This window comes from Rhipicephalus microplus, chromosome 3 (genome assembly GCF_043290135.1).
Source record: "Rhipicephalus microplus isolate Deutch F79 chromosome 3, USDA_Rmic, whole genome shotgun sequence".
Classification (NCBI taxonomy): Eukaryota; Metazoa; Arthropoda; class Arachnida; order Ixodida; family Ixodidae; genus Rhipicephalus; species Rhipicephalus microplus.
The window spans coordinates 244,572,445-244,592,915 of NC_134702.1; the positions used below are offsets into that span (position 1 = coordinate 244,572,445).

General features: G+C 48.0%; 1 protein-coding gene and 2 non-coding genes across 3 annotated transcripts in view; all 3 read right to left on the minus strand.

Annotated features, from left to right (window-relative positions):
• LOC142803536 (uncharacterized) overlaps positions 1-20,471 on the minus strand; it is a 236,829-nt gene that overhangs the window by 1,327 nt on the left and 215,031 nt on the right. The window lies entirely within an intron of this gene.
• Positions 4,045-4,117, minus strand: TRNAS-CGA (transfer RNA serine (anticodon CGA)). Its single transcript has one exon. It is a non-coding gene; the product is annotated as a tRNA-Ser (tRNA).
• Positions 14,701-14,773, minus strand: TRNAS-UGA (transfer RNA serine (anticodon UGA)). The gene has a single exon. It is a non-coding gene; the product is annotated as a tRNA-Ser (tRNA).

Genomic DNA, 20,471 nt, shown 5'->3' on the forward strand with positions numbered 1-20,471 from the left:
CATTCGATGCTCTAACCACTGAGCTATCACAGCGGCCGTCCCTCAATCCACTGTTTCGGGTTTATATGTGAACTTAGAAGTAGGAGTGACAGTCAGCGCCATTTATAAGCCAAACGAGTGTCAAAACACTCTTATTCGCATGTTTGGCGTCACGTAGCACGTGAACTTATTATAAGCGGGTGCTGATGAATTGTCCCTCTTATACAACCTAAACACACCAAGTCTGCCAGTACGAGACCATCGTTCAGTGAAATAAGAAAGAGAAGTGTATACCTAAGGGCTCGTATTTCCGTGTTTTAACACAATATATATGAGATATAACAGACAGTAATGCCAAGGAATGTACACAGGAAATTATTAGAACCAATGGAATGTAAATAAAAAGATAGAAAAGTGGATGAAAAAATAACCAGCCGTGAGAGGGAATCGAACCTACGACCTTCGGATATCGCGTTCGATGCTCTAACCACTGAGCTACCACAGCGGCCTACCCTCTATCCACTTTTGTTTGGGTTTATATGTGAATTTTGAAGTAGGAGTGACAGTCAGTGCCATCTATAAGCCAAACGACGAGTGGGAAAACACTCTATTTCGCATGTTTGGCGTCACGTAGCACGTGAACCTATTATCAGCGGGCAGCTGATTAATTGTCCCTCTTATACAACCTAAACACACCAAGTCTGCCAGTACGAGACCCTCGTTCAGTGAAATAAGGGAGAGAAGTGTATACCTAAGGGCTCGTATTTCCGTGTTTTAACACAATATTAATGAGATATAACAGACAGTAATGCCAAGGAATGTACAGGGGAAGTTATTAGAACCAATGGAATGTAAATAAGAAGAAAGAAGAAAGAAAAGCAGATGGAAAAGTTACCAGCTGTGAGCAGGAATCGAACCTACGACCTTCGAATAACGCGTTCGATGCTCTAACCACTGAGCTATCACAGCGGCCGTCCCTCCATCCACTTTTTGGGCTTTATATGTGAATTTAGAAGTAGGAGTGACAGTCAGCGCCATCTATAAGCCAAACAACGAGTGTGAAAACACTCTAATTCGCATGTTTGGCGTCACGTAGCACGTGAACCTATTATCAGCGGGCAGCTGATTAATTGTCCCTCTTATACAACCTAAACACACCAAGTCTGCCAGTACGAGACCCTCGTTCAGTGAAATAAGGGGGAGAAGTGTATACCTAAGGGCTCGTATTTCCGTGTTTTAACACAATATTAATGAGATATAACAGACAGTAATGCCAAGGAATGTACAGGGGAAGTTATTAGAACCAATGGAATGTAAATAAAAAGATAGAAAAGTGGATGAAAAGATAACCAGCCGTGAGCAGGAATCGAACTTACGAACTTCGAATATCGCGTTCGATGCTCTAACCACTGAGCTACCATGGCGGCCTTCCCTCCATCCACTTTTTTTGTTTATATGTGAATTTTAGAAGTAGGAGTGACAGTCAGCGCCATCTATAAGCCAAACGACAAGTGTGAATACATTCTTATGCGCATGTTTGGCGTCACGTAGCACGTGAACCTATTATGAGCAGGACGCTGATTAATTTTCCCTCTTATACAACCTAAACACACCAAGTCTGCGAGTACGAGACCGTCGTTCAATGAAATAAGGGAAAGAAGTGTGTACCTAAAGGCTCGTTTTTCCGTGTTTTAACACAATAATGAGATCTAACAGAGAGTAATGCCAAGGAATGTACAAGGGAAGTCATTACAACCAATGGAATGTAAATAGGAAGAAAGAAAAAAGAAAAGTTGATGAAATGATAACCAGCCGTGAGAGGGAATCGAACCTACGACCGTCGAATATCGCGTTCGATGCTCTAACCACTGAGCTACCACAGCGGCCTACCCTCTATCCACTTTTGTTTGGGTTTATATGTGAATTTTGAAGTAGGAGTGACAGTCAGCGCCATCTATAAGCCAAACGACGAGTGTGAAAACACTCTTATGCGCATGTTTGGCGTCACGTAGCACGTGAACTTATTATGAGCGGGCAGCTGATTAATCGTCCCTGTTATACAACCTAAACACACCAAGTCTGCCATTACGAGACCCTCGTTCAATGAAATAAGGGAGAGAAGTGTATAACTAAGGGCTCGTATTTCCGTGTTTTAACACAATAATAATGAGATATAACAGACAGTAATGCCAAGGAATGTACAGGGGAAGTTAATGTAACCAATGGAATGTAAATACGAAGAAAGAAGAAAGAAAAGTGGATGAAAAAATTACCAGCTGTGAGCAGGAATCGAACCTACGACCTTCGAATAACGCATTCGATGCTCTAACCACTGAGCTATCACAGCGGCCGTCCCTCCATCCACTGTTTGGGGTTTATATGTGAATTTGGAAGTAGGAGTGACAGTCAGCGCCATCTATAAGCCAAACAACGAGTGTGAAAACACTCTTATGCGCATGTTTGGCGTCACGTAGCACGTGAACTTATTATGAGCGGGCAGCTGATTAATTGTCCCTCTTATACAACCTAAACACACCAAGTCTGCCATTACGAGACTCTCGTTCAATGAAATAAGGGAAAGAAGTGTATACCTAAGGGCTCGTTTTTCCGTGTTTTAACACAATATAATTGAGATCTAACAGACAGTAATGCCAAGGAAAGTATAGGGGAAGATATTAGATCAAATTTTAATGTAAATACGAAGAAAAGTGGGTGAAAAAATAAGTTGCCTTGGGATCCTGCCCACGGCAAGTTATCTTTTAACCCACTTTTCTTCGTATTTACATTAAAATTTGGTCTAATATCTTCCCCTATACTTCCCTTGGCATTAGGGTCTGTTCGATCTCATTAATATTGTGCAAAAAATTGGAAAAACGAGCCCTTAGGTATACACTTCTTTCCTTATATATATATATATATATATATATATATATATATATATATATACATATATATATATATATATATATATATATATATATATATAAGGGAGAGAAGTGTATACCTTAGGGCTCATATTGCCGTGTTTTAACACAATAATAATGAGATATAACAGACAGTAATGCCAAGGAATCTACAGGGGAAGTTATTAGAACCAATGGAATGTAAATAAGAAGAAAGAAGAAAAAAAAGTGGATGAAAAACTTACCAGCCGTGAGCAGTAATCGAACCTACGACCTTCGAATATTGCATTCGATGCTCTAACCACTGAGCTACCACGGCGGCCTTCCCTCCATTCACTGTTTGGAATTTATATGTGAATTTAGAAGTAGGAGTGACAGTCAGCGCCATCTATAAGCCAAACAACGAGTGTTAAAACACTCTTATTCGCATGTTTGGCGTCACGTAGCACGTGAACTTATTATGAGTGGGCAGCTGAATTATTGTCCTTCTTATACAACCTAAACACACCAAGTCTGCCAGTACGAGACCCTCGTTCAGTGAAATAAGGGAGAGAAGTGTATACCTAAGGGCTCGTATTTCCGTGTTTTAACACAATAATAATGAGATATAACAGACAGTAATGCCGAGGAATGTACAGGGGAAGTTATTAGAACCAATGGAATGTAAATAAGAAGAAAGAAGAAAGAAAATTGGATGAAAAAGTTACCAGCTGCTAGAAGGAATCGAACCTACGACCTTCGAATAACGCGTTCGATGCTCTAATCACTGAGCTATCACAGCGGCCGTCCCTCAATCCACTGTTTGGGGTTTATATGTGAACTTAGAAGTAGGAGTGACAGTCAGCGCCATTTATAAGCCAAACAAGGAGTGTGAAAACACTCTTATTCGCATGTTTGGCGTCACGTAGCACGTGAACTTATTATGAGCGGGTGCTGATGAATTGTCCCTCTTATACAACCTAAACACACCAAGTCTGCCAGTACGAGACCATCGTTCAGTGATATAAGAAATAGAAGTGTATACCTAAGGGCTCGTATTTCCGTGTTTTAACACAATATTAATGAGATATAACAGACAGTAATGTCAAGGAATGTACAGAGGAAATTATTAGAACCAATGGAATGTAAATAAAAAGATAGAAAAGTGGATGAAAAAATAACCAGCCGTGAGCAAGAATCGAACTTACGACCTTCGAATATCGCGTTCGATGCTATAACCACTGAGCTACCACGGCGGCCTTCCCTCCATCCACTTTTTTGTGGTTTATATGTGAATTTTAGAAGTAGGAGTGTCAGTCAGCGCCATCTATAAGCCAAACGACAAGTGTGAATACATTCTTATGCGCATTTTTGGCGTCACGTAGCACGTGAACCTATTATGAGCGGGCAGCTGATTAATTTTCCCTCTTATACAACCTAAACACACCAAGTCTGCGAGTACGAGACCGTCGTTCAATGAAATAAGGGAAAGAAGTGTATACCTAAGGGCTCGTTTTTCCGTGTTTTAACACAATAATAATGAGATCTAACAGAGAGTAATGCCAAGGAATGTACAGGGGAAGTCATTACAACCAATGGAATGTAAATAGGAAGACAGAAAAAAGAAATGTGGATGAAAAAATAACCAGCCGTGAGAGGGAATCGAACCTACGACCTTCGAATATCGCGTTCGATGCTCTAACCACTGAGCTACCAGAGCGGCCTACCCTCTATCCACTTTTGTTTGGGTTTATATTTGAATTTTGAAGTAGGAGTGACAGTCAGTGCCATCTATAAGCCAAACGACGAGTGTGAAAACACTCTTATTCGCATGTTTCGCGTCACGTAGCACGTGAACCTATTATCAGCGGGCAGCTGATTAATTGTCCCTCTTATACAACCTAAACACACCAATTCTGCCAGTACGAGACCCTCGTTCAGTAAAATAAGGGAGAGAAGTGTATACCTAAGGGCTCGTATTTCCGTGTTTTAACACAATATTAATGAGATATAACAGACAGTAATGCCAAGGAATGTACAGGAGAAGTTATTAGAACCAATGGAATGTAAATAAGAAGAAAGAAGAAAGAAAAGTGGATGAAAAAATTACCAGCTGTGAGCAGGAATCGAACCTACGACCTTCGAATAACGCGTTCGATGCTCTAACCACTGAGCTATCACAGCGGCCGTCCCTCTATCCACTTTTTGGGCTTTATATGTGAATTTAGAAGTATGAGTGACAGTCAGCGCCATCTATAAGCCAAACAACGAGTGTGAAAACACTCTTATTCGCATGTTTGGCGTCACGTAGCACGTGAACTTATTATGAGCGGGCAGCTGATTAATTGTCCCTCTTATACAACCTAAACACACCAATTCTGCCAGTACGAGACCCTCGTTCAGTGAAATAAGGGAGAGAACTGTATACCTAAGGGCTCGTATTTCCGTGTTTTAACACAATATTAATGAGATATAACAGACAGTAATGCCAAGGAATGTACAGGGGAAGTTATTAGAACCAATGGAATGTAAATAAGAAGAAAGAAGAAAGAAAAGTGGATGAAAAAATTACCAGCTGTGAGCAGGAATCGAACCTACGACCTTCGAATAACGCGTTCGATGCTCTAACCACTGAGCTATCACAGCGGCCGTCCCTCCATCCACTTTTTGGGCTTTATATGTGAATTTAGAAGTAGGAGTGACAGTCAGCGCCATCTATAAGCCAAACAACGAGTGTGAAAACACTCTTATTCGCATGTTTGGCGTCACGTAGCACGTGAACTTATTATGAGCGGGCAGCTGATTAATTGTCCCTCTTATACAACCTAAACACACCAAGTCTGCCATTACGAGACCCTCGTTCAATGAAATAAGGGAAAGAAGTGTATACCTAAGGGCTCGTTTTTCCGCGTTTTAACACAATATAATTGAGATCTAACAGACAGTAATGCCAAGGAAAATATAGGGGAAGATATTAGACCAAATTTTAATGTAAATGTCATAATATGTGCTGCGCGGGCGCGAAACAGAAACTAAAAAAAAACGACAATAGTGTGCCGTGCGGTGGCGAAGAGGATGTGATGTGTGCGTGTATGTGCCGGGCGGTGCCTACGAGGAAGACGAGAGCTCGTGAGGCGCGGCCTCGAGCGTGGGGGACCCGTGCCTTCGGCAGTGCGCGAGGTACATCGTTCGAGGCAGGACTACCTCGTTGGGCGTCTGGCCCATAGGTACGACCCAGGCCACGTCGCGACACTCGTACCAGCCGAGTGGACAGCTCAGCCTCCGCTAGACGACCGGTCTAGGAGAGCTGGCGCCTGGTTCCTGAACCTGTCCTTGTCCCGCTGGTCGTGGAGAGCTGGCGCCGGGTGCCTGAACCTGCCCTTGCGCCGCTGTTCCAGGAGGGCTGGCGTGGGTTTCCGAGGCGGACTACAAGTGCTCAAGGGCACAACTCCCCGCCGCCGGAACACGTGAGTCGTCGGCTCCAGTTCGTCGACAGTGGCGCTGAGCCACTGGAGTTCGACGCGGCGACCCTGCGTCTCCCGACTTCGTCACTGCAGGTGACGACGCCGCCCAACGTCGACTTCGCCACTGAATGTTGCCGACGGGACATCAACGACGGCCCAGGCTACTACCCCGACGACCTGAACTGTAGGCCGAACGTTTTACATATTCATTTAGTTTAGCCGCGTGTTTTTGTGTTAGGAACTTCGTAATGTGTGGGTTGTCCATGTGTGAAGGGTACAATAGAAGTTGGACGTGTGTTTGTGCACTGGCGTGCTGTCTGATTCTTTCTGGAGCGGTCCTGCCCCTATAACATCACAAAGTGGCGAGCCTGCCAGGATCCGCTCGTTAAACCAGGGAAAGAAGACAGTTTCGCTCGAGGCAGACACACGTTCAGACTGCACCATGGACTTGGAAAAACTCGCCGCTATGGGGCTCCAACTAGGGTTCTCGGGTGCAGAGCTAAACAAGTGGATTGAGGCCCAACAGGCTAAGCTAAGGGATGAGAGAGCTGCAGAGCGAGAGGCAGCCAAAGAAGCTGACGAGAGGCAGCGTGAAATTCTGCAGCTTAAGCTAAAGCTTCAGGAAGGAGCTCAGAATATGCCTGTAGCAGCTAATGACGCTTTGACTGCGCCCAGCACCTCCTCACCCCTCAATCCGCAGAAGTTACTGCCTGTATTTGACGAGAAACGCGATGATCTGCACGCGTATCTGCAGCGATTCGAGCGCGTAGCCACAGGACAGGATTGGCCGCAAGAAAAATGGGGTCTTGCTGTTAGCCTGTGCCTAACGGGTGACGCGTTAACCGTGATAGGCAGAATGACTGCCGCTGATTCGCTGGACTACCAAAAAGTAAAGAAAGCGCTACTGCAGAGATTTTAGTTTACGGCTCAAGGCTACCAAGATAAGTTTCGGAAAGCACGAGCAGCAGATGGTGAAACTGGACGACAGTTAGCAGCAAGAATTACCAGTTATTTCGACCATTGGATAGACATGGCAAACGTATCCCAAACCTATGAAGGTCTAAGGGATCACGTAATCTCTGAGCAATTCTTGCGTTGTTGCCATCCAAAGCTGGTTGTTTTCTTAAAAGAGCGAGAGTGCAAGTCACTAGATGAACTCGCTAATTTAACGGATCGATTCCTTGAGGCGCAGAATTTGACTAATATAGGAAAAGGTCCTGACCCCGCGAAAGAATCCAGTGGAAAGCCTACCGAAGCGTCGCGGAAACCGCAACTCAAGTGTATCCTGTGTCATCGTTTCGGACATTTGGCTCCTGACTGCCGCAATCCACCTAAGCAGATGCTGAAATGCAAGTTGTGCGGTAAAACGGGACATGTCACAGAAACTTGCCGAAACCAGCATGGGAACAACAAACCGAGTTCTTCGTGCGCATTTAGCGAACCTGACTCTGCCCGGGCTGGTGCTAGAAAAACAGCCAAGCGTCCAGGAGGGAAGATTCCTTGCTCAAGTCACCACGACGACAAGAACGTGCAGGGTACAACACGTTTCCTGGCCGACGGGATGCCAGTGGTCGAAGGTCTGCTGCTAGGAAGAGAGGTTCGAGTCTTACGCGATACGGGATGCAACACGGCAATCGTCCGACGGGAGCTCGTTCCTGATGTGTGCCTGACAGGCAAGAAAATCAGTGTCGTTCTCCTAGACAGGTCAACTAGCCATCTCCCGGAAGCTATTGTACAAGTCAACACGCCGTACTTCACAGGGATGCTGAAAGTGGCTTGTATGGATCAACCCCTCTATGACCTTGTGCTGGGAAATCTTCCAGGCGTCAGAGGACCATACGATCCAGATTCTGACTGGAAGCAGGCGACTCATACCCAGGTGGATGAGTTACCTGCGCAAGCACACCCGACCAAGTCATCTGTCACCTCAAGATCTGCTTCTTCAAGCGTGGCAAAAACCAAAGCCAATCAACAAGGTCAAGAAAATATCAGGCCTTTGTACGTGTCAACAACGCTCTTACCTGACGTTACCAGAGCCCAACTCGCCGAGGAACAGCGAAATGACCCGACACTCAAAGCTGTCTTTGCTAAAGTGAATAAAGAGTTCAAATCGGGAAAGGGCCACTGTTACGATTTCATCGAAGATAAAGGATTGCTTTATCGACGCTACCGCCTTGCCACTGGCAGGACGTTTAAACAGCTGGTCACTCCGAAAGCGTTCCGGGTAGGCATACTGGACATTGCTCATGGCAGTATCATGGCGGGACACCAAGGCATCAAAAGAACTACTGATCGTGTCCTAGAAGAATTTTATTGGCCTGACCTGAACGGAGACGTAAAGCGCTTTGTCAAGTCTTGCGACAAGTGCCAGAGAACTACCCCTAAAGGAAAAGTTGGAGTCGCACCACTAGGCAACATGCCTCTTATTCGGACACCTTTTGAAAGGGTCGCGGTTGATTTAATCGGCCCATTTTCACCAAGATCGGACCGTGGGAACCGAGATATTCTGACACTTATCGATTTTGCGACTCGCTACCCTGACGCTGTAGCATTGCCCGCAATCGATGCAGTTCACATTGCGGAAGCACTCATCGAGATTTTTTCCCGCATCGGCTTGCCAAAGGAAATCGTCACCGACCAAGGGGCAAGTTTTACCTCAGAATTAATGAACGAGGTTAGCAGGCTTCTCTCCGTGAAGATGCTAAAGACAACCCCATATCATGCGATGGCGAACGGTCTCGTGGAGAAATTTAATGGCACCCTGAAGACAATGCTAAAGAGAATGTGCCAAGAGAGACCTCGATCTTGGGACAGGTACCTAGCTCCGCTACTCTTTGCATATAGGGAAGTTCCACAGACAAGCCTAGGGTTCTCTCCGTTTCAGCTCATTTACGGCCGCCACGTCCGAGGACCGCTAACCGTGCTGAGAGAACTGTGGACAAATGAGGGGCTAGACGCAGAAACGCGGACGACTTACACCTACGTCTTTGATTTGCGCAATCGCCTAGAGGAGACTTGCAAGATAGCCCATGAACAGCTGGAGAAGGCTCGTGTGAAGCAGAAAACCTATTATGACAGGAAAAGTCGCCCTAGAAAATTATGCCCAGGCAACAAGGTTTTAATTCTGCTCCCGACTGACTCCAACAAGCTGTTAATGCAGTGGAAAGGGCCGTTCCAAGTCATCGAACGGAAAAATGATGTCGACTACGTCATCGATGTGTTTGGGAAAAACAAGATTTTTCATATCAACATGCTCAAAAAATACGAAGAGCTCGAAGTAACGGAACCACAACAGGTGTCAGTTGTTGCAGAGCTCCACGAAAATCTCCCCGAAGAAGAAGACGAAGTCAAACAAATGCCCATATTGAGCTTTTATCGCACGCAGTTCAGCACGGATGTCAAGCTATCACCACACCTCACTGCTGAACAAGTTCAGAATGTGCAAGCACTTTTTCAAGAGTATGCGGACATTTTTTCTGACTTACCAGGGAAAACAGCACTCGTGGAGAGTTCGCTACGTCTGACCTCCAATAAGCCTGTGCATGTTCCGCAGTACCCCATCCCCCTTGCCTTGCAAGAAAGAGTAGAAAAGGAAGTGCAAGAGATGCTGAAACTCGGTATTATTGAGCGGTCTCAGTCGCCGTACCACGCTCCCATTGTCGTGGTGAAGAAACCGGACAACACGATTAGGTTGTGCATAGACTTCAGAGAATTGAACAAGATTCTGGTCCCCGACTGCGAGCCAATACCACGCATCGATGTAGTTCTTGCACTTGTTGGACAAAAGCAGTTTTTCTCCAAATTTGATTTCACGAAAGGATACTGGCAAGTACCGATGGATCCAAACAGTCGTGAAAAAACTGCTTTCTCCAGCATGTCTGGGCTCTATCACTTCCTCTACATGCCTTTTGGCATTAAAACGGCGCCAGCAGTATTCGCGCGCCTTATGAGATCAGTACTGGGTGGTGTTGACAACGTTCACCATTATTTCGACGATGTCATCATTGCGACCGATACTTGGCAAGAGCACATCGACACCCTCAGACAAGTTTTTGAACGAATTAACCAAGCTCACCTCACCATAAAACCCAGTAAATGTGAGATAGGAGAGCGAAGCATATCCTTCTTGGGACATCGAATTGGGGAGACTACAGTTGAACCGCTTCTCAAAACGCTAGACAAGATTCTTGCCGCAAAACGACCCACAACCAAGAAAGCAGTGCAGTCGTTTCTTGGCTTGACCGGCTATTACAGGAAGTTTATACCTAACTACGCCGAACTGACCAAGCCGCTGACGGACCTTACAAGAAAGGGACAAAGCCACACTGTTTCATGGGGCGCACATCAAGAGGAAGCGTTTACGGCCCTCAAGAAGAAGCTCGGTGATGCTCCCATCCTCCTCGCCCCCGACCTCTCGAAGGAGTTCGTTCTTCGTACGGATGCCTCCAATACAAGCCTGGGCGCAGTATTGCTCCAGATGGGAAAGGGCCAAGTGCTGCATCCAGTTGCTTACGCAAGTCGTAATTTATTGCCCCGAGAAACCCACTATTCAACAATAGAACGGGAATGCCTTGCACTTGTTTGGGCAGTGCAAAAATTTCATATTTACCTCTATGGCAAACCTTTTGTCATTCAGTCAGACCACCAACCATTACAGTATTTAAATTCCGCCAAACACGTGAACAACAGAGTGTTGAGGTGGAGTCTCCTTATGCAGGAGTACTCATTCACAGTTCATTACATCAAAGGTTGTGACAATGTTGGAGCCGACTACTTGAGTCGCGCATAACTGCCGTTTAGGTAGCAACGTGGTTCTTAATACTACTAGCCCTCAGTCGTGAATAGGTGACTCCTAGTTGCGACATAGCAACCCTACTTGTACGGTAGTTTTCCAACCGAACTGTAAGCAGCCTTCTGTGAACATTCTGCTACTATGTACATGCGACCCCTAAGACAATGCAGTGCAGTGCAGGGACCGTGCAGTGACCGTGCAGTGCAGTGACCATTCGTTCGCCCCGCGCCCTTGTAGTAGAATAGTTGCAAACAACTTTCTCGGAAAAGGGGATGATGTCATAATATGTGCTGCGCGGGCGCGAAACAGAAACTAAAAAAAACGACAATAGTGTGCCGTGCGGTGGCGAAGAGGATGTGATGTGTGCGTGTATGTGCCGGGCGGTGCCTACGAGGAAGACGAGAGCTCGTGAGGCGCGGCCTCGAGCGTGGGGGACCCGTGCCTTCGGCAGTGCGCGAGGTACATCGTTCGAGGCAGGACTACCTCGTTGGGCGTCTGGCCCATAGGTACGACCCAGGCCACGTCGCGACACTCGTACCAGCCGAGTGGACAGCTCAGCCTCCGCTAGACGACCGGTCTAGGAGAGCTGGCGCCTGGTTCCTGAACCTGTCCTTGTCCCGCTGGTCGTGGAGAGCTGGCGCCGGGTGCCTGAACCTGCCCTTGCGCCGCTGTTCCAGGAGGGCTGGCGTGGGTTTCCGAGGCGGACTACAGGTGCTCAAGGGCACAACTCCCCGCCGCCGGAACACGTGAGTCGTCGGCTCCAGTTCGTCGACAGTGGCGCTGAGCCACTGGAGTTCGACGCGGCGACCCTGCGTCTCCCGACTTCGTCACTGCAGGTGACGACGCCGCCCAACGTCGACTTCGCCACTGAATGTTGCCGACGGGACATCAACGACGGCCCAGGCTACTACCCCGACGACCTGAACTGTAGGCCGAACGTTTTACATATTCATTTAGTTTAGCCGCGTGTTTTTGTGTTAGGAACTTCGTAATGTGTGGGTTGTCCATGTGTGAAGGGTACAATAGAAGTTGGACGTGTGTTTGTGCACTGGCGTGCTGTCTGATTCTTTCTGGAGCGGTCCTGCCCCTATAACATCACAGTAAATACGAAGAAAAGTGGGTGAAAATATAAGTTGCCGTGGGATCCTGCCCACGGCAAGTTATCTTTTCACCCACTTTTCTTCGTATTTACATTAAAATTTGGTCTAATATCTTCCCTTATACTTTCCTTGGCATAAGGGTCTGTTCGATCTCATTAATATTGTGTAAGAAATCGGAAAAACGAGCCCTTAGGTATACACTTCTTTCCTTATATATATATATATATATATATATATATCATGTAACGGTAGGATGAGAACGACGAAGAAGACAAAGAGGAGGACGATGTTGTCAGATCTGTGAGCCAACTGGGCGCCATCTTGTCCACCACCGAGTTTATTCCTCGTTTTATAAAGTAAAGTTATTCTCCCGTAACATCATTGGTGGAGGTGCGGGGTACTCACTTCACGCAAAACGGAGCTTCGTAGCGGGCGCCTAGTGGTCTCCCCCATGGCGACTGCAGTCAACAATGCCGACCCTTCCCTTCGAATGTTTGAAATACATGATGGTGTATTGTACCGTTGCAATATGCGTCCTGACGGCCCCGAAAGACTACTCGTCGTTCCCATTCAATTGCGTCACACTGTTCTCGCCCAGCTTCATGATGCACCTACAGCGGGTCACCTCGGCGTGTCACGGACCTACGACAGAGTTCGCCGGCGCTTCTTCTGGCCTGGCATGTACCGCGACGTCTGCCGTTATATTGCAGCCTGCGACCCTTGTCAACGACGGAAAAAACCAAATGCCCCTCCGGCCGGACGTCTTCAGCCACTGCACATCCCACAAGACCCATTCTACCGTGTTGGCGTGGACCTGCTTGGCCCTTTTCCTACGTCAGCTGCGGGTAATCGGTGGATTGCAGTAGCAACCGATTATGCTACCCGATACGCGATCACACGGGCCCTTCCAACCAGCTGTGCAACTGACGTGGCCGATTTCCTTCTGGAGGACGTCATCTTACATCATGGCGCCCCTCGACAACTCCTTACCGACCGAGGCAGCTACTTCCTTTCCAAAGTGGTTGATGACCTCCTCCGCTCCTGCGCCACTAAACACAAGCTCTCGACTGCTTACCATCCACAAACAAATGGTCTAACGGAGCGCCTCAATCGCACTCTCACGGACATGCTCTCCATGTATGTCTCCGCCGATCACCGCGACTGGGACACTACGTTACCGTTTGTAACATTCGCGTACAATTCTTCCAGACACGACACCGCTGGGTTCTCTCCTTTTTTTCTGTTGTTCGGCCGTGACCCTGCGCTACCTTTCGACACCCTCCTGCCGGCCGGACTAAATGACAAGTCTCAGTACGCTCGTGATGCAATAATGAAGGCCCAAGCGGCACGCCAAGTTGCTCGACGACGCTTACTGGACTCCCAGGACAATCAGAAGAGCGTATACGACGCCCGCCATCGTGACGTCCACTTCACACCCGGAGATCTCGTTCTGTTATGGTTCCCCTCGCGCCGCGTTGGACTTTCGGAGAAGTTACTCCCACGCTATTCAGGTCCCTACCGTATCTTACGCCAAGTAACTGACGTCACATACGAAATCACCCCTACGGACCCCGCCATCCTTCACCCTCACACTGACGTAGTGCATGTTACGCGACTCAAACCGTATTACTCCAGTGCCTCCTGATTAGCACCGGGTCGGTGCTCCAGCCGCCGGGGAAATCATGTAACGGTAGGATGAGAACGACGAAGAAGACAAAGAGGAGGACGATGTTGTCAGATCTGTGAGCCAACTGGGCGCCATCTTGTCCACCACCGAGTTTATTCCTCGTTTTATAAAGTAAAGTTATTCTCCCGTAACAATATATATATATATATATATATATATATGTATGTATGTATATATATATAAGAGAGAGAAGTGTATACCTAAGGGCTCGTATTTCCGTGTTTTAACACAATAATAATGAGATATAACAGACAGTAATGCCAAGGAATGTACAGGGGAAGTTATTAGAACCAATGGAATGTAAATAAGAAGAAAGAAGAAAGAAAAGTGGATGAAAAAATTACCAGCTGTGAGCAGGAATCGAACCTACGACCTTCGAATAACGCGTTCGATGCTCTAACCACTGAGCTATCACAGCGGCCGTCCCTCCATCCACTTTTTGAGCTTTATATGTGAATTTAGAAGTAGGAGTGACAGTCAGCGCCATCTATAAGCTAAACAACGAGTGTGAAAACACTCTTATTCTCATGTTTGGCGTCACGTAGCACGTGAACTTATTATGAGCGGGCAGCTGATTAATTGTCCCTCTTATACAACCTAAACACACCAAGTCTGCCAGTACGAGACCATCGTTCGGTGAAATAAGAAAAGTGTATACCTAAGGGCTCGTATTTCCGTGTTTTAACACACTATTAATGAGATATAACAGACAGTAATGCCAAGGAATGTACAGAGGAAATTATTAGAACCAATGGAATGTAAATAAAAAGATAGAAAAGTGGATGAAAAAATAACGAGCCGTGAGCAAGAATCGAACTTACGACCTTCGAATATCACGTTCGATGCTATAACCACTGAGCTACCACGGCGGCCTTCCCTCCATCCACTTTTTTTGGTTTATATGTGAATTTTAGAAGTAGGAGTGTCAGTCAGCGCCATCTATAAGCCCAACGACAAGTGTGAATACATTCTTATGCGCATGTTTGGCGTCACGTAGCACGTGAACCTATTATCAGCGGGCAGCTGATTAATTGTCCCTCTTATACAACCTAAACACACCAAGTCTGCCAGTACGAGACCCTCGTTCAGTGAAATAAGGGAGAGAAGTGTATACCTAAGGGCTCGTATTTCCGTGTTTTAACACAATATTAATGAGATATAACAGACAGTAATGCCAAGGAATGTACAGGGGAAGTTATTGTAACCAATGGAATGTAAATACGAAGAAAGAAGAAAGAAAAGTGGATGAAAAAATTACCAGCTGTGAGCAGGAATCGAACCTACGACCTTCGAATAACGCATTCGATGCTCTAACCACTGAGCTATCACAGCGGCCGTCCCTCCATCCACTGTTTGGGGTTTATATGTGAATTTAGAAGTAGGAGTGACAGTCAGCGCCATCTATAGGCCAAACAACGAGTGTGAAAACACTCTTATGCCCACGTTTGGCGTCACGTAGCACGTGAACTTATTATGAGCGGGCAGCTGATTAATTGTCCCTCTTTTACAACCTAAACACACCAAGTCTGCCATTACGAGACCCTCGTTCAATGAAATAAGGGAAAGAAGTGTATACCTAAGGGCTCAGTTTTCCGTGTTTTAACACAATATAATTGAGATCTAACAGACAGTAATGCCAAGGAAAGTATAGGGGAAGATATTAGATCAAATTTTAATGTAAATACCAAGAAAAGTGGGTGAAAATATAAGTTGCCTTGGGATCCTGCCCACGGCAAGTTATCTTTTCACCCACTTTTCTTCGTATTTACATTAAAATTTGGTCTAATATCTTCCCCTATACTTCCCTTGGCATTAGGGTCTGTTCGATCTCATTAATATTGTGTAAGAAATTGGAAAAACGAGCCCTTAGGTATACACTTCTTTCCTTATATATATATAAATATATATATATATATATATATTTATATATATATATATATATATATATTGTAATGAATTAATCAATCTGAATAACGGACGCTCTGCTGGCAATGAAGAAGACGACGATGATCGGTGACTGCAGTAGTAGCTCGCGCACGCCGCTCGCCATTAGCCAGACCTGCCTGATAAAGCATATTTTGCCAAGCTGCGTCTGAAGCTTTTTCCGACGTACAACACCTCTATTTGAAGTGGTGGAGGAGCCGGGGTTCCCATCAACCTGGAACTTCGCAATCGGACGCTACCCTCACCGTTCACCATGACTGCTCCTGGCCCTTCTCAAGCTGCCTTACCAACGACAGTCTACTGTACTGGCGTACCTCGGCAACGCGACCCACCAATTTTTCGCGGCAACGACGAACAAGACGTCGAGGACTGCCTCGTCGAGTACGAAATCTTAAGTGCTTCCAACAAGTGGAACGCCTGCGACCAGCTCACAAACGTGCGCTTTTACCTCGCTGATGTGGCCAGCCTCTGGTTCAAGAACCACGACGGCGAAATCACTAACTGGTCCGCCTTCAAGACCACCATCGCCGCGGTCTTCGGTCGTCCCGCCGTGCGCCGGCTTCGCGCGGAACAGCGTCTCCGTAGTCGAGTCCAGCGCAGAGATGAGACCTTTACGAATTACATTGAAGATGTCTTGTCTCTTTGCAAGCGCGTCGATGAATCTCTAACCGAACGCGACAAAATCAAGCACATCATCAAAGGAGTTGACGACGACACCTTCCAGATGCTCGTCGCTAGGAACCCACAGACCGTCACCGATGTTGTCCAGCTCTGTCAGGAGTACGACGAGTTGCGTAAGCAGCGTGTCTCGACGCGCAGGGCCGCTGAAGATACGGCTGAAGTTTCCGCCCTCGTGCACGACGTCGCTGCTGATCACACCGTCTTATTGCCCCACATAAAACAATTCATTCGTGAAGAAGTTGCGCGTCAGCTTTCTCTTGTGGCCGAAGCATCCGCGCCAGTGACCTCGCTAGACCCACGTTCACGCCAGGTCATTGAGACACAGGTCACGCAGGCACTGCCTCCATCGCCACCCGTCCCTACGCCGTTGACCTACGCTGCCGTCGCTGCTAGACCCCCAGCCCCACCTGTCTCTGGCGCATACCGGGGTACCGGGTCCTCCTACCCTACGACGCTGCCTACATACACGGCACCCCACCCCGTTTCGCCACCTGCACCTTCTGTCGTTAACCCATGGCGCACCTTGGATAATCGACCCATCTGTTTCGCATGCGGTTTCGTCGGACATATAGCACGCTACTGTCGCCGTCGCAACTTCCAGCCTCCAGATCATGGGAATTCTGCAAATTACCAAGCTGCCCAGAATCCCCAGCGACCATCTTCTCATATCACCGACTCATTGTCCCCACGACGCCCTGTCGATTCTCGCCGGTCATTACCACCCCGTCGCCGATCTGTCTCGCCGATGCTTCGGCGCACGAGCCCCGCTCGAGAGGAAAACTGACAGCCGCAGTTCCGGAGGCAAGAACTGCGTCGTCGTCGAACTTTCCAAGACCTCCTCTTTGTCCGCCCAACGAAATTGATGTGCTAGTAGAAGGTGTTGCTGTACGTGCACTTGTCGACACAGGCGCCGTCGTTTCTGTAATTAGTGAAAAACTGTGTCGCGATTTGAGAAAAGTTACAACGCCGCTTACGAATCTTGCTCTGCGTACAGCAGCCTCCCATTTCATCGCGCCGACAGCTCAGCGCACAGCACGCGTTCTTATTCAAGATGTTTGGTACGCTGTCAACTTTGTTGTTCTCCCACGTTCATCTTACGACGTCATACTAGGATGGGATTTCCTTTCTACCCATCAGGCCCTCGTCGACTGCGCTCGTGCTGAACTCATGTTGACGAATCCGTACCTTGATATCGACCACCACAGTCCCTCAAAAGTGTTTGCCGCAGCTGACGTCCACATCGCGCCGTTGTCCGCCGTCCTAGTGCCTGTGTTTTCCCCTGCTGCCACTAACTCGACGCTCCTGTTCCAACCAACTATAGCTAGTGTGCAACACCGAACCATCGTCCTCCCGTTTGCCGTCATCAACTTTTCCAATGGTTCGGCGGTACTTTATGCGTGCAACGTTTCTGCTTGCCCATACATCCTGCTACGCGGCGAGTGTCTGGGGAGCCTTGAGACCTTAAATTGTATTTTCGAAGACCCGATCTATCTAGACAAGCCATTCTTACCGACTTGTGCCATTACACCAGCAGCTGACGCTAATGAACCTATGGATGTATTCCGCAAGTCCATTGATTGCAACCTCACGCCTGGGCAGCAGGAACAGCTGATCAAGCTCCTACAGCGTTTTCGGGCCTCGTTTGACCACAATCAGCCTTGCTTAGGTCGAGCGTCATCTGTTGTTCATCGTATAGATACCGGTCAAGAGACGCCATTACGGCAGCGTCCATATCGTGTGTCAACTACCGAACGCTGTGCCATTAATGAACAGGTTGACGACATGCTGACACGTGGCATAATCGAACCGTCAAGCAGTCCCTGGGCCTCTCCAGTTGTGTTGGTGAAGAAGAAGGACGGATCCATCAGGTTTTGCGTGGACTACCGACGTCTCAACCGAATCACGCGCAAAGATGTCTATCCGCTGCCACGCATTGACGATGCCTTGGACTGCCTACAGGGAGCCGAATTTTTCTCTTCTTTAGATCTGCGCTCTGGATACTGGCAGGTACCCATGGCAGAGGCCGATCGCGAGAAAACAGCTTTCGTCACGCCCGACGGGCTTTACGAATTCACAGTCATGCCCTTCGGGCTCTGCAACGCGCCGGCTACATTCGAGCGAATGATGGACTCTATCCTTCGAGGCCTCAAATGGAACGTTTGCCTGTGTTATTTAGATGACATTGTCGTCTTTTCAACTGACTTCGCACCCATTTAACCCGCCTCGAGAAAGTACTCGCGTGTATTTCTGCCGCGGGGCTGCAACTGAATCTGAAGAAGTGCCATTTCGCCACTCGAAAGCTTACGATCCTTGGCCACGTGGTTTCAAAAGACGGCATTCATCCTGACCCTGCCAAACTTAAAGCCGTTTCAGCGTTTCCCAAACCGACCACCATGAAAGAGCTCCGAAGCTTCATAGGCTTGTGCTCTTACTTCCGGCGCTTCGTTCGCAATTTCGCGACGATCATCGCTCCTTTGACCAAGCTCCTCGCCGGCTCCAGAGACCTTTCAGCCTGGTCTGCCAGCTGTGACGATTCTTTCAATGAACTGCGCCGCCTCCTCACGTCGCCGCCTATTCTGCGACACTACGACCCATCGGCACCCACAGAGATCCACACCGACGCTAGTGGTGTCGGGCTAGGCGCTATTCTTGCACAGAAGAAAGACGGCTTCCAAGAGTACGTCATTGCCTACGCAAGCCGAACTCTTAGCAAAGCCGAAATCAACTATTCCGTCACTGAAAAGGAATGTCTGGCCATTATTTGGGCGATAGAGAAATTTCGACCTTACTTGTACGGACGCCCTTTTGACGTCGTGACTGACCACCACGCCCTCTGCTGGTTGTCGTCACTGAAGGATCCAAGCGGTCGCCTCGCCCGATGGGCATTACGCCTCCAAGAATATAATATTCGCGTGGTCTATCGCTCCGGCCGGAAACATTCGGACGCAGACGCCCTATCCCGTTCGCCCCTACCCCCTGACCCGGACTGCTGCGAAAGGCTAACCTGTGATGCCACTGCCGTCACCATCGCCGACATGCCATCAGAGCAACGCAAGGACCCGTGGATTGCTTCGATTCTAGACATCCTGGCTGGGCGGACGGCTTCCCCCCCTTCTCGCTCGTTGCGTCGGCAAGTCGAGCACTTCGCCACTCGCGACGACGTGCTGTACCGACGCAACTACGCACCCGGTGGACGTCAGTGGCTACTCGTGATTCCCCGTCATCTGCGATCCGAAATTTGTTCCACGTTTCATGACGACCCCCAATGTGGACACGCAGGTTTCCTGAAGACTTATTCTCGCATACGTCTCCGATATTACTGGCGTGGCATGTACCGATTTATACGACAATACTTTCGGGCCTGCTCGACATGCCAGAGACGAAAAACTCCCCCTTATCACGCCAGCGGTACCTTGTTACCCTTACCATGCCCATCCCGACCATTCGACCGCGTCGGCATCGATATCTATGGTCCCCTTCCCAACACTGCTGACGGTAACCGCTGGATCATAGTTGCCGTCGACCATCTCACGCGGTATGCCGAAACTTCATCCCTTCCCTCGTCTACAGCAAAAGACGTTGCGACTTTCGTACTTCACAACATCGTATTACGTCATGGAGCACCTCGGCAGTTACTGAGCGATCGTGGTCGCGTATTCTTGTCAGACGTCATCACAGCATTGCTGCGTGAGTGCCACGTCGTTCACCGCACTACAAGCGCCTATCATCCCCAGACCAATGGAATGACAGAGCGCTTCAACCGCACCCTTGGTGACATGCTGTCTATGTATATCTCGTCAGACCATTCCAATTGGGACCGAGTGCTCCCGTTTATCACGTTCGCCTATAATACCGCCATTCAAAGCACTACTGGGTTCTCTCCTTTTTTCCTCCTTTACGGACGCGAACCTTCTTGCACTATGGACACCATTCTTTCGTACA